Below are 15,894 nucleotides of genomic sequence, written 5' to 3'. Positions count from 1 at the left end.
TCCCATCTTCATCCCCTCACCATTCAGACTTTATTTCTGAAAGAGATGCCAACTCCTTAGAATATACTAGTCTGTTTCTATGGAGACAGTTGACTGACACTCCTAGAAAATTCCAGAAGATGCCAAGTCTTTGTGAGAGACAGCAGGCTCCCCTCACTCCTCAGAAGCTCCATGACAGCGAGGGACAATGGATAGATGAAAGCAGGTGGTGAGGGTTTTCCTCCAAAGGAAGACCTGGAATTGATCAGAGAGAAAATCAACCATGTACTTAAGGACACTGATTTCCCTGAGGATCTGAAAGCAGGTGACATAATTTAAGATTCTCCAACTCCTCCTGGCGGTGTCAAAGGGCACCAGGTGCTAAGGGAGTCAGAAGAGACGGTCAGGAGAAGCTTCCTCCTGGCAGAGCTTACGGCTGGCAGCCCATACACGGGGAAAGTTCATGGCAAAGGACAACAGAGTGCAGATCAAGGGAGGCCAATGAAGTCACATACACGACTGCTTACAGTCAGCACTCAAAAATATTTGTCAACTGAGTGAACCAGTTCTTCATTCAATTCACAGCTCTGTGAAGCCCAGTCTCCTTTCCTGCCAGGGAACAATTCCAATCTGTTTCAGGGAAAACAACAAAACCTGGGAAGGAAGCTGAAAGGGCTAGAAACCCTGAGGCCAAGAGGTGAATTGCCCAGTGGTTGTCTGTCAGCGCCACCCAAACACACAGACCATGAGGCAGCGACCCGCTGACTCACAGATGTGACAGGTATTACTCAGTCCAGTGGCAGTGCTTCAGGTCTGCCTTGGTTTTAGGGACACAGAAATTAGACTCCAAGAATGCCCCGAGATTCTAGGACAGACTCAACAGCCTCAAGGCCCATCCCCAGAGTCCGAGAGGTCATCTGTTAAGTTTAACCTGGATTCTGCCAGGCTCCTCCCCATACAGTCTGCACTCTCCACCTGGAAAGCACATCACCTCTTTAACAGTGGCTAGCCAAGAAAAGTTTTTACTAGGCCACAGTAAAACTAGGCAGGGAGGGAGGGACAAAGACAGTCAGACATGGTTTTAAGTTTTTCATAACGTTGCATATATTTAACTTAAAGGGCCATCCTTTATTCTGTGATATGTCTTACTTTTTCATTTTTTACTTAATTTTTGGCTACATTGCAAGAGGCCTTTCTCCAGTTGTGGCGAGCAGGCTACTCTTTGTTTCTGTGCTTGGGCTTCTTATTGTGGTGGTTTCTCTTGTTACAGCCTGAGGGCTCTAGAGCTCATGGGCTCAGCAGTTGTGGAGCACGGGCTTAGTTGCCCCGGTGCATATGGGATCTTCCTGGACCAGGGATTGAACCTGTGTTCCCTGCATTGGTAGGTGGATTCTTAACCACTGGACCACCAGGGAAGTCCTCCTGTCTTTATTTTTTTTATTTTCTATCTTGAACCCACAAAGTCCTTTCCTACCTCAGGGCCTTTGCACATGCAGTTTCCTCTGCCTGGAACACATCGTCCATTCCACTTCAAGCTCTCCCTCTGTGTCTCAGTTTCATTGTCCCTTCCACAGGGAGGCCCTCCCAGAACATACTACTGGAAGGCAACCTCCTCTCTTCACCTCAGTCTTAGCCCCTTGTGTTTCTTCAAACTCCTTCTTAGAACATGTTATTTATTTACTGGCTTCTTTTATGTCAATCCCCCACTCAACTTTAAGTCCCATTAGATCAGGGGCCATTTCCGTCTCATTTGCTACTAAACAGCCACTACTTAGCACAGCATTTGGAGCACACCAGCTCTCAATAAATGCTTATCCAATCACTGAATGAAAATGCTCTGTTTGTTTATGAAGTAATTACAACGGTAAATTTATTTTTTAAATCATTGCTTGGTAAAATTAAAAGAGCATAACTCGAGCATGATGTTTTCCCCTTTGGGGGGCGGGGGAGAAAGGTGGAGAGAGGGCAGTCATTTTATTGTTTCAAGAAATGCAAAAACTCGCAAACCAGGACTTTCCAGGTGGTCCACTGGTTAAAGCTCCACACTTCCAATGCCGGGGGCAGGGTTCGATCCCTGGTCTGGGGAACTAAGATCATACATGCTGTGCAGTGCAACCAAATTAAAAGAAACGTTTACAAATCAATGCTTTATAGAATAACTCATTTTGTGAAATGAACATAGTTTGGGGTCCCTCTGGTAAAACCACAGACCTGCTTCTGAAACAGGTACCTGTAAACAATATGCGTGCAAATTCAGATTAATTTCCAGAAAGACTCACTTTCTCAGAGGTGTTTTATCTTCACTTCTCATTACCCCAACAGGGAACACTAACGTCACAGCTTTAGCGTCTTCTGCCTTCCCCTTTCCTTACCAAGCCCTTTATTATGTATGTTTTAATTTTTCAACCCATAAACATTCATGGGTTCCTACTTAAGGAAATGCCAATGGATCCTTTCTTTTGAAGAATCATTTTTATTACAGTAATGATCCCCCACTGTTGTGCTGATTTAGATGTTCCGTTACTGAGTCTTCTTTTTTTTTTTTTTTTTTTTTGTAGCTGATTCACTTTATTTATTTTTTTTTTTATTTTTTTATTTTTTATTTATTTTTTTTTTTTTAATTTTAAAATCTTTAATTCTTACATGCGTTCCCAAACATGAACCCCCCTCCCACCTCCCTCCCCACAACATCTCTCTGGGTCATCCCCATGCACCTGCCCCAAGCAAGCTGCACCCTACGTCAGACATGGACTGGCGATTCAATTCTTACATGACAGTATACATGTTAGAATTCCCATTCTCCCAAATCATCCCATCCTCTCCCTCTCCCTCTGAGTCCAAAAGTCCGTTATACACATCTGTGTCTTTTTTCCTGTCTTGCATACAGGGTCGTCATTGCCATCTTCCTAAATTCCATATATATGTGTTAGTATACTGTATTGGTGTTTTTCTTTCTGGCTTACTTCACTCTGTATAATTGGCTCCAGTTTCATCCATCTCATCAGAACTGATTCAAATTCACCATTACAACGAAAAGAATAAAATACTTAGGAATATATCTACCTAAAGAAACTAAAGACCTATATATAGAAAACTATAAAACACTGATGAAAGAAATCAAAGAGGACACTAATAGATGGAGAAATATACCATGTTCATGGATCGGAAGAATCAATATAGTGAAAATGAGTATACTACCCAAAGCAATTTACAAATTTAATGCAATCCCTGTCAAGCTACCAGCCACATTTTTCACAGAACTAGAACAAATAATTTCAAGATTTGTATGGAAACACAAAAAACCTCGAATAGCCAAAGCAATCTTGAGAAAGAAGAATGGAACTGGAGGAATCAACTTGCCTGACTTCAGGCTCTACTACAAAGCCACAGTCATCAAGACAGTATGGTACTGGCACAAAGACAGACATATAGATCAATGGAACAAAATAGAAAGCCCAGAGATAAATCCACACACATATGGACACCTTATCTTTGACAAAGGAGGCAAGAATATACAATGGAGTAAAGACAATCTCTTTAACAAGTGGTGCTGGGAAAACTGGTCAACCACTTGTAAAAGAATGAAACTAGATCACTTTCTAACACCGCACACAAAAATAAACTCAAAATGGATTAAAGATCTAAATGTAAGATCAGAAACTATAAAACTCCTAGAGGAGAACATAGGCAAAACACTCTCAGACATAAATCACAGCAGGATCCTCTATGATCCACCTCCCAGAATTCTGGAAATAAAAGCAAAAATAAACAAATGGGATCTAATTAAAATTAAAAGCTTCTGTACAACAAAGGAAAATATAAGCAAGGTGAAAAGACAGCCTTCTGAATGGGAGAAAATAATAGCAAATGAAACAACTGACAAACAACTAATCTCAAAAATATACAAGCAACTTCTGCAGCTCAATTCCAGAAAAATAAACGACCCAATCAAAAAATGGGCCAAAGAACTAAATAGACATTTCTCCAAAGAAGACATACGGATGGCTAACAAACACATGAAAAGATGCTCAACATCACTCATTATTAGAGAAATGCAAATCAAAACCACAATGAGGTACCACTTCACACCAGTCAGAATGGCTGCGATCCAAAAATCTGCAAGCAATAAATGCTGGAGAGGGTGTGGAGAAAAGGGAACCCTCCTACACTGTTGGTGGGAATGCAAACTAGTACAGCCACTATGGAGAACAGTGTGGAGATTCCTTAAAAAATTGCAAATAGAACTACCTTATGACCCAGCAATCCCACTTCTGGGCATACACACGGAGGAAACCAGAATTGAAAGAGACACATGTACCCCAATGTTCATCGCAGCACTGTTTATAATAGCCAGGACATGGAAACAACCTAGATGTCCATCAGCAGATGAATGGATAAGAAAGCTGTGGTACATATACACAATGGAGTATTACTCAGCCGTTAAAAAGAATTCATTTGAATCAGTTCTGATGAGTCTTCTTACAACAGGGTTTACCTGTGTACTGGATGGCTCCTCGGGGGACCTAGCCTCACAATCAGTGATCAGTAACGCAGGAAGAGGACACTTCTCCCTGCAGCAACACAGGACATAATAAGTCTTTACAGCTCTCCATTTCCACCATGCATTACACAACCACGTAGGGCACGCATTATCAGTCACCCCCGGGCTTGTGCTCTCCTGTAGCTGCTCCCATCTGGCCAGGCGATGGGCTGCAGAGGCCAAGGGCAAGATGTGCAAAACAATGATGCCCTCTGTATGTGTAGAGCTCCCTTCCAAACACATTCTTCAAAAAGCAAGCACTCACTTCTATAAGATCCGTGGGATAAGGATGCCTGGAAAGTCCCATGGATGGAGGAGCCTGGTAGGCTGCAGTCCATGGGATCGCTAAGAGTCGGACACGACTGAACGACTTCACTTTCACTTTTCACTTTCATGCATTGGAGAAGGAAACGGCAACCCACTCCAGTGTTCTTGCCTGGAGAATCCCAGGGACGGGGGAGCCTGGCGGGCTGCCATCTATGGGGTCGCACAGAGTCAGACATGACTGAAGCGACTTAGCAGCAGCAGCAGCAGGTCATTTACAGGTGGAAAAACTGAGGCCCAGGAGATGAGTGAGCTTACTGAAGACAGCTCTGTGAGTCAGCACCAGATTAGGACTAGGGTGAAAATGCAAAGGTGTGAGAGCCTTGAAATCACGATGTACACTGGAGATGCAGGGCAACAATGCTCCCATTCTCATCACTATGCCTCCATTCAGGATCTCTGAGTATTTACCGAGCGTCACCTGTTCTCCCAAGCTCAAGCAGGCAGGCATGTGGGGAAGGGGGGATACCAAGATAAACGACACATGGTTCCTGCCCATCAAGGAAAGAAAGTAGCCTGGACAAGTTGACCGTCTCTTAAACAAATCTGTACTGCATTTGGAATTCTGGAGCCATGCAGCTGGGAACCCAGAGATGGACAGCCTGACTCTCTAGGAGCAAGGAGGAGGGGGCATTTGAGCTATAATTTGAAGGAGGGCTTCGATGGATGCAGAAGACGTGAAGGGTCATTCTGGGCTGAGGGAACAGTGCGCCCAGGCCATGGCAGTGAGACACACCATGAAGGGACTGCGGACGTAAAGTGAGAGCAGCGAGGGCCAGCTAGCCAAGGGCCTCACGGGAGTCGCTAAGGAGGGAAGACTTTTCTGAAGGCCACTCACAGGAGCCACCGCCATTGGACCATTAAACAGGAGAACAGCATGGACAGATTTGGCTAGCAGTTAACAGGAGCGCCTGGGGACGCAGCTCAGTGAGGACATGTAATTGTTCAGACAAGTGACAGAGGGGGAGCTAAACAGGAGGTTTGCCCTTCTCACTTAACCTTTCACCTGCAAAGTGAAATAATACTATTTGTCCTGCCTCCTTTGTGGGGCTATGATAAAGTTGTTAATAATAATGAAAATAGAATAAAAATGATAGCCAACATAAATTGAGAACTTATATACTTTATTTAACAAATACTTAGGGAATTCTCTGGCAGTCCAGTGGCTAGGACTCTGCACTCCCACTGCAGAGGCACAAGGTCAATCCCTGGTCAGGTAACTATGATCCTGAAAGCTGCATGGTGCGGCCAAAAAAAAAATTTAATTCTTAGATAGCATTTGATAGGTATGAGGCATTGTTCTAAGTACTTTACAAATACTAGTCCATTTAATCCTCAAAACAATGCTGTAAAATAAGTATTTTAATTATCCCCACTTTACCAATGAGGAAACTGAGGCAGAGAGACGTTAAATGACTTACACCAGGTCACACAGGCAGTAAGTAATGGAGCTGTGGTTTCGATCCAGGCAGTCTGACCCCAGTCTCTTCTTTGTCTTCTGGTTGTTATGCCTCAGCCCTGTGGTAAGTTATCTTACAGCCACTGTGTATTACTTTGGTCCTCAAAATGACTCTAGGAGGTAGGCACTCTTTGTGCCTGTTTTGCAGACAAAGAAACTGAGACTCAGAGAGAACCAGCACTGTGCCCAAAGTCACACATCTATTACAGTACACGGCAGACATGCAAACTGCATCCTGGTCTGTGAGACTGCTTTTAACTGCTCTCCCCTCTCCCTTCATTCTCAAAGTGTGAAAAAGGGAGCAGCAACCTGGAGGAAGGCTGAATGCCGAGAGCAGTGGGCAAGAAGCTGGAGTAGGTTTTCCCACCAAATGTTAAGCAGAGAAGAGAGAAGACACACTTCCCCTCTCTCCCAGCTCCCCCGCTCAGCCTGGCAGACAAGCCAGGCCTGTTAGCTGGGCAATAAAGCACCCCAATTCCCTTGGGGGTAAGGGTAAGGGGATGGCAAACAATGACATCTCAGTCAGGCCTGGGCTTCACTGATCGGTCTTGCCAAAAACAAGATGTCAGTTAGCAACAGCTGTAAATCCCGGTGACAGCAGTGCCCCGGGGCCCGGGCACACTCTGGGCCAGGCTGGAGCCGCAGAGTCCAGAGCCTTCTGCTGTCCTGGCCAGGGGCCTGGCCATGTAACCATTTGTCTATGTACAGGCTTCCGAAGGAGGAAAACGTGGGAAACTATACAGAAGGAAACAGCTAAAAAATATATTCAGTGGGGTTTGGCCAAGACGAGGCCATTTAGGGCAGTGATTCTGAAGCAGGAGGGCAAAACCACCACGAGCACAGGTTACAGGTTCTGAGGGACTTTGAAGGAGCGCATAAAAGGGGTTGCATGTCACAAGGTGTGGACTTCAAAGTCAGACTCCCTGGGTTCAAATCCCAGCTTGACCACTTACTAGCTAAGAGACTTGGGGCATGTTCCTCAATCTTCCTAGACCTCAGCATTCCCCCTAGTTATATGAGGATAATGACAGTACCTGTCTCATCAGGTTATGAGGATTCAGTGAGTTAATACACAGAAGGTTCTGAGAACAGTGTATCACACCTAGACAGTGCTGTGTGTATGCTTGTTAACTAAGATAAATAGGCTGGGGAAACATGAGACATCTCTCCTCTCACAGTTGAGGACACGATCATATCCAAGTCCATGGAGGCCCGGGCTGGGGACGAGATGCTTCTATTTCTTTTAAAAAGAGTATAGATATTTTAAAAGCTGGCAGTTACTGATCTGGCATCATGGGAAAAGTTGCAGCGCTATTCAACTACTGCCACAGCAGTTATCCTAAGGCAGGGTATTGGAATCCAGGATGGAGTAGCATAGCCCAAGAACTCTTCAAATCCCTGGGGTATGGTTTACACTAAAGTTTTCAAAATTCACACTCAGAAATATCCAATATCATCTAGTGCACACCCAGCCCACTGGGCAGGAAAAGAATCACGCTGAGGGCTAGAGAAGGGCCTTGTCCAAGCTGGCTGGTGTGGGAAAGGAGGAAGAGCCAAGGGCTGTTGGATCTGGGGCATCTCTGACCACCTCAGCCTGCTGGCCATGCCCCAGGGAGGCTGGGAGCCCAGCATCTAGGTCTCGGCAAGGCTGAAGCAGCTGCCACCCAGGCCTGGCAGGGTCTGCCATGCACTGGCCCCAGCCCAGATTATTCCAGACCAGCACCTGCCACCAAGCTCTGGCAGTCCTCAGAGGCCTCAGGCTCAACTTCCTCTCTCTCGGAAGTGGGGACTACAGGTCCTCACCACCTACATAGTCACACTGGTAGTGGCTCCAGGCCCGAGCACGAGTCTAGAAGAGGCAGCCCAAGCAATTCCACAGCCTTACTTGTCTCATCCAGACTGATTCTGTGTTCCTGACTCAAGCCAGAAACTCTGTTCATAAAACTGCCTTATTAGGAAAACAAGAGAAAACCCAGATATTCAGGGGCTCAAGGCAATCTTCAGTCCCATCGTGTGCACCCATCCACATGGGGTGTGGAGACCACAGCTCCTTCCTCCTTGTGACTCTGACACCTTCAACCCACAGTCCCGACGATGACTATAACTGGCTGATTCAAGCCAAAAGAGGGGGAAGGCACATGGGGCATGGTCCCAGAGGTTTCACAGGCCAGCCTTGAAGAGTCACTTATCCCTTTCATCCATCTTCTACTGGCCAGAATTCAGCCACCTGGCCACACCATCCATAAGGGAAGCTGAGAGGTACAGTCTAGGTGTTTGCCCAGGGAATGGAAGAAACTGGCTTTGGTGGACACAAAGGCCACCTGCTATCATCATCGGCACATCTTTGTTCTGTGGCACTTGATAGTCCTGGTCTGGAGCCCCAGCTTAAAGTGGTGAATTACTCTGCCCAGGTGACTATAACGGGAATCCGATGGTCTCAATGCCCAGGCTATGACATGCAGGAAGCAGTGACAGCAACAGATTGTACCAGGCCAGGAACTCATCAAGGACAGGGACTGTGTGGTGGCTGTGCAGCAGCGTTCCTCGTGTGTGGCCTGTCACTGAACAAACCTCCCTTGTGTATGTGTCTGCTGAGCACGGGGCTGGGTGAAGGGAGGCCTGGGGCCTGCAGGGGTGCCAGGCACCAGCCGTCTTTCAGGAACACTATGGTCTGACTCACCAGAGCTTCACGCCTGGGATTCCCTGAACCACTGTGCAAGGGGAGCGGGAGGAGCAAGGAGAAGGGGACAGCCAGAGCCATCCCCACCTCCCGCCCCCATTCCCAGCTCTCACGTCAGAGGCAGACTCTCACCTCATCTGTGTGGGAAGGAAGCAGGAGCTGTTTCCATTTTATTTCATATTCATCATGCACTGTGTCCCACAGACGTGAGAAGCCCCAGGAGATGCATTCTTCCTCGCCCAGTGAAGCATTTCAAAAGCAGGGGGCCAAGAAAAACGTCGGCGAGAACACTCTTGACTTCAGGGGAGAAACCAAGCCCCACCACAAGCCAAGGGGCCAACAGAGGGGAAAGATCAAAAAGCAAGCATGTCTATTAGCTGGCTTCGTGACCTTGAGCAAGTGACAGATTCTCTGTGTCTCCATTTTTCCCCCCATCTGTCAAATGGAGATAATAAAAGCTGTTCTGAAGTTAGAATGAGATAATCAACGTGTAAATGGCTCTGGAAAGTATAACACTTTACATGGGAATATAAGGTGTTATTATGCACTCACCCGTCCTGCCTCTCCAGCAAATTCAGACGTTTGACAAAAACTACAATCTGGAGAAGGCTCCATCTCAATGAGTTGAAGCAGTGCAACAGCCTCCACATTTAAGAAATGGGTCCTGAGGCAGGAACCTGTGCCAGACATAGGTCTGGTGTGTTCTGGGACACATGCTCTAACCAAGAAACATGTGCACGTGAAAGAGTGAACTGTGATCCATGAGGCACTTCCACTGCATAGAAGCCAACTCTCACAGACTCAGGTACTGTTTATCTTTGAACTGTGAGGAATATACAGTCAAAAAAAATCAGACTTCTACACTTGGCCTGGACCCCAGTCCTTGGGGGAAAGGAGCTATTTCCCAAGCAAAAGTGGAAAACCGACTCAACTTTCCACTGACCCATGAAAGGCAAAACAGGTTTCTGCCTCTCACCACTTACTTGGTTGGGGATCTTCTGAATATTTAACCACCCTGATGTGCCTGTTTATTCCTCACAAGAGTACAGAATGGGGAAGCACTTTGGCAACTAAAAGATACAGATCAGATGAAAGGTATTTCTTGCTATCGATCATCAAATTTCTTCCCTATGAATTCCCTGCCGCATTCTCAGATCCTCTCACACACAAAAGACAGGGGTCCCCGTTCTCCTTCTGCTGGAATTTAATTCATGGCGGTGGCACCCAGCTATCCTGCAGCCAGTGTAAAATGCTATCTTGAAATGAACAAAAGAGAAGACACTGCTGGAGTGAGGCAGCAACCAACTGACACCTGCAAACTGTTCATTCAAAGCAAAAGCAAAGATCATTCTGTATTCCAGGCTGACTCCTGCCAGGGCTGAGCCCAGATTTCCAAATACCTTTCCAGACTGGTTGACAGATTGGATGAGACCTGAAACAAGGGCAGAGAGGGAAAAGAAGGGAAAGATGAGAATGAAGAAAAACAGGACACTTTCCACGGCTTATTTTCTCATTACCATCACCATGCACTTATTTCCTCTGTTTGAAGGGGGAAAAAGTTTTCCATTGAGAGTCTAGGGCAATTCTGTGTAATATTTCACTTCATAGCCTACTTTTCTTGCCAACTATGACAGCAGCTGTTAAGTCCTAGCCTCCCCGCCAGCCCTGTGGCATTTCTACCCTGGCATCAATTCAGAATCCTTCCCCACCCTACCCGCTAAGTCCCCAGGCTTCCCTTTCTTCTTCTCCTAACCCACTCCACCCCCAAACCTTGATCTTGACACATTTCTGTCCAGGTGAAATCCCTGGAAGAAACAGTTTCTGGTCTTCAAACAATGGCAAATTCAAGGAGGACCAGAGATTCCTTTATCTGCAAAAATGTCCTATGGAACTGAATGACCAAAGCATAGGAAGCCAGACACAGAGCTCCAAAGTGTACATCTAACTTGACACGTCTGATGGTTACATAGGCCGGCTCAGCATCCAATCTCAGAACTATCTTCAAAAAGCCCCAGGTCCCACCAGCCACTGAGCCAGACAAACTGATTATCCTCTGCTTCAAGGCAAGACAGGAGGCTTAATCAGGTCAGCAGCATTTGATCTGAAAATAAGCACCTTCTTTTGACACTCCATGGATAGGAATTATGTCTGGTAAAGCCACCAATACCACCATCATGTCAGGGGTACTCAGCTGAGAGGAATAATTAGAGTCAAATGCTATCAAAGCCACAAAATGAAAGCAAGCCACCCATCAGTCCAGAAGCCAGAGCCTTGAGATTGATCTGACAGGGGAAAAAAGACAGTTTTTGAGATTTTCCCCTGCCTTCCTCCTTCCATGGAGCCTGTAACCTATACAGTGAGACTCAGGGGAAGGACAAAGGATGGTATGGATGAGATTACACCCAGCCTACCCTGATGAGTACATATGCCCAAGCTTGCAGTCACTCCCATGTTTTCTGACAAGCCATCGTTTCCAGCTAAAATTTTCCACTCCTGGACTCGATCCAAAGGTGAATTTATTTTGGAAAGTCTGGGCCAATTTTTTTTTGCAACTTAGGGTTTTAAGAAGGTGAAAGAAAGGCTGCTACTCCCCCCAACCCCACATTAAATTATGTCCTGTGAATATAGCAATAATAGTTCAGGTCCTTAGGGTTACAGGGGGCCAATCTCCAGAGATCCAGGGACAAAGTATGCATTAAATGTGGTGTGAAAAGATACTCCTCCAAAAGTAACAGTGAATGAGGGACTCAAATTTCATTTCAACCTATCCAAATAGTGATGATAGCAAGTTGTAGGCACTTGTAAGCTTTAGACGTCTCAAAATACTTGATCCCACAGTGTCATCCACACCACGTGGCTTCCCTGGGGCTAAGAAAGAGCCAGCCCTCCTGGATCCCATCTGACAGATGGTAAGATGGAAGTAAAAGAGGGACTGAGAATGAAAGTGAAGAAAGTGAAGTTGCTCAGTCGTGTCCGACTCTTTGCGACCCCATGGACTGTAGCCTATCAGGCTCCTCCGTCCATGGGATTTTCCAGGCAAGAGTGCTGGAGTGGATTGCCATTTCCTTCTCTAGGAGATCTTCCCGACCGAGGAATCGAACCCGGGTCTCCCGCATTGCAGGCAGATGCTTTCCCGTCTGAGCCACCATTCTCTCTAAGAGAATGATGAAAGGTCAGGTTATATTACTGTTGTTAAGTTCAATACCACCCTCTTGAACCCCGGTCCTCCCAGGCCAAGTTTTATAGCTTTTAATCGTTAAGAATAGGAGTTACAACAGCATCTTAAAATATGGCATTGAACTATGTTATCAAAGTTTCTTAAAACTCGATGATCTTGTTTGGTATTTTCACAAATTAGTAGGAAGAGACTGACATTTACTGAGCATCCACACTTGCCAGACACAATACCAGGTATCTCATTTTCACAAAACTACAACACTGGAAGCACGACACCCACCTTTAGAGGAAGTGGATGAGATAACCCAGGTCGTACACGCAGATCTCAGAGATACTGCAGGTTTAGTTCCAACCCATCACAATAAAGCAAATATTGCAATAAAGAAAGTCACATGAATTTTTTGGTTTCCCACTACATACGAAAGTTATGTTCATGCTATATTGCAGACTATTGATCATGCATAGCATTATGTCTAAACAATAATAGACATACTTTAATTTAAAAGCACTTTAGTGATTAAAAAATGCTAAACACCATCTGAGCCTTCAGAGGTTCATAGTTATTTTGCTGGTGGAGGATCTCACCTCCATATTGCTGGCTTCTGACCAGAGTGGTACAGGCTGAAGGCTGGAGAGATCGTGGCAATTTCTTAAAATAAGGTAATAATGAAATCTGCCATATTGATTAATTCTTCTTTTCATTTGAACATATGGAGGTCACTGTAGGGTTATTAACTGGTCTAATGTCAATACTGTTGACAATAGATTCTCAGGGAATAATTCTCAGAGAATAAGGAGGCCTGCAAAGACAGAGCAAGACAAAGGGAAGAACCAGTCAGTGGAGCAATCAGAACACACAGATTTATTGGTAAATTTCACTGTCTTATATGGACATGGTTTATGGCTCCCCAAAACAATTACAGCAGTCACATGAAAGATCACTGATCACAGATCACCGTAACAAACTAATAATTATGAAAAAGTTTGAAATATTGTGAGAGTTACCGAAATGTGACACAAAGACAGGAAGTGAGCAAACACTGCTGGAAAAATGCCACCCATAGACTTGCTCAATGCAGGGTTGCCACAAATCTTCAATTTGTGAAAAGAAAAAAGAAAGAAAAATTTATCTGGGAAGTGCAATGGAGCAAAGTGCAATAAAACAAGGTGTGCCTGTAATTGGCAGAATGAGTACTTCCCGTGGGTACTTTAAGTAGCAAAGGCCATGTCCTCACATCAGAATGCCAGGCTCAGGAAAACTCAGAGACCTCAAGTAACATTTCACATAGAAAAACCACTTTAGGATTTGCTAACAAAATCTAAAGACTTGTCCCTCCTTTCCTATCCTTCTCCAACAGCCCAGTTTCTGAAAAGAGACAGTCATGGACAGTCATTCTGTCCAAAAGTACAGAATAATCAGGGGATGAGGAACGAATGATGTAGAATCATCTATAAGCCAGAAAACTATCTCCTACATAGCAATCCAGTAGTGGCCTTCAGATATACTACACTGAAGAGATACATGTAGTTGGTTTTCCTATATTTAATTCTAAAAACAATAAAAGAAATTAAATGGAGATAAAATGCTAATAATCTTAAGTATTAAACACTGCTCCCTGCCATGATTTCCTTGGCCTTTTTCAATGCAAGTCTGTATCACCCATGAGTCTCTGGACCTGCACCAAATAAATGCTCAGTAAGTGTTGGCTGGATGGGTGGATGAATGGATAGAATAATACTGTTGTCAGTAATAATGCCTCCCAATCTAAGTGGAATTTAAATCTGTGCTATTCCAGTCATTTGATATTTGGAGACATATTTGTCATTTTAATACTTGTAATATAACTCAAGCTATTTTAGCTTTATCTTCTGTGAACATATGGAGGAAAGAATATGAATGTTCTGTTGCAAGTGAACAGGCTGCAGAGTTAAAGATAGTTTTCCAAAGATTGTGACAGAAGCCCAATTATTGTCTTTTTAAAAACAAAACAAAATAAATGTTCTAGGAAAGAATCTTTACAAGCACAAGTGAAGCTTTCTATTTAGGACAATAAAAGAAAATCTAAAGACGAATCAGTTCCATAGACAGCGGGTCTCTGTGTGTCCTTCAAGCAGGAGGTACTCACAAGATTCCACATGAACCCTGCCCTCCAGGAGCTTCTAACTGAATTGTTCATTTATAGGCTGGAGAATACAACTTAGGGGGAAAGGAAATGGTGTTGCGGTCTCTAACTCAGTTAGGGGGACATAACAATAATTACCAGGAATGCAAAAAAGAATGACACAGATGCTGAGGTGCAACGCATTCCATCCTCACTAAGGACAGCTAAATTTTAAGATTTTTTAGTTAGCAGTAAGGACCGACTTCCTGAACAAGCAAAAATCCTTTCCAATTGTACTGGAGCTTTCCATTCTTCCATCAGTGTAAGGTTTTCAGATGGCTCCTTCTAGGGTGTTTCCAGGGGAGGATAAAGGAAAGGGAATGGAGACAGAGAAAGGCAGCCCTTGTCTGCGCTCAATAAGAGAAGCTCCTCTTGGATTTACTGTTTCTGCAGGGGTTACCCTAGAGCTTTACTTAGGAAAAAGGGGGAGGGGGATTCTTATTACTAAAAAGAAATAATAATAATTTGGATATCACTGTTGTGGAACGTTGGCTAAATCTCATTCATTAGTGATTCAATAAATATTTATAGAACCAGATACAAAGCTAGGTGCTTTAAATAGCCAAGATATGGAAACAACCTAAGTACCCATTAAAGGATATTGATTTTAAAATGACAGGTAAATGAAATGATTGATAAGAGGTTAATATCTAAAATACACAAACAGCTCATACCACTCAACATCAAAAAACAAACAACCTGATTAAAAGATGGGAAGAAGACCTCAACAGACAATTTTCCAAAGAAGACAAGGCAGATGGCAATAGGCACATGAAAAGATGTTCAACATCACTAATCAAGGAAATACAAGTCAAAACCACAATTAGATATCACCTCACACCTGTCAGAATAGCTGTCATCAAAAAGAACACAACAAATGTTGGCAAGGATGTGGAGGAAACAGAACCCTTGTACACTGTTGGTGGGAATGTAAACTGATGCAACCACTATGGAAAACAGTGTGAAGGTCCCTAATACAACTATCATATGACCCATCAATTCCACTCCTGGGTATACATATGAAAGAAAACTAAACCACTAATTTGGAAAGACATGTGCACATCAATATTCACAGCAGCATTATTTACAATTGCCAAGATATGGAAGCAATCAAGTGTCCATTAACATATGAATGGAGAAAGAAGATGTAGTGTGTGTGTGTGTGTGTGTATATATATATATATATATATATATATGGAGTACTACTTAGCCATAAAAAGAATAAAACTTTGTTATTTTCAGCAACATAAATGGACTTAGAGGGTATTCAGTTCTGTTGTTCAATCATGCCTGACTCTGCGACCCCATGAATCGCAGCACACCAGGCCTCCCTGTCCATCACCATCTCCCGGAGTTCACTCAAATTCATGTCCATCGAGTCGGTGATGCCATCCGGCCATCTCATCCTCTGTCGTCCCCTTCTCCTCTTGCCCCCAATCCCTCCCAGCATCAGAGTCTTTTCCAATGAGTCAACTCTTCACATGAGGTGGCCAAAGTATTGGAGTTTCAGCTTTAACATCATTCCTTCCAAAGAACACCCAGGGCTGATCTCCTTTAGAATGGACTGGTTGGA

The 15,894-nt window shown here is 44.3% G+C and overlaps 1 protein-coding gene across 2 annotated transcripts in view; it reads right to left on the bottom strand.

Moving 5' to 3' along the window:
* PRKCE (protein kinase C epsilon) overlaps positions 1 to 15,894 on the bottom strand; it is a 546,886-nt gene that overhangs the window by 475,440 nt on the left and 55,552 nt on the right. The window lies entirely within an intron of this gene.

Source organism: Capra hircus, chromosome 11 (assembly GCF_001704415.2).
Source record: "Capra hircus breed San Clemente chromosome 11, ASM170441v1, whole genome shotgun sequence".
In the NCBI taxonomy this organism is placed as follows: domain Eukaryota; kingdom Metazoa; phylum Chordata; class Mammalia; order Artiodactyla; family Bovidae; genus Capra; species Capra hircus.
This window is presented reverse-complemented; position numbering and strand designations above follow the sequence as displayed.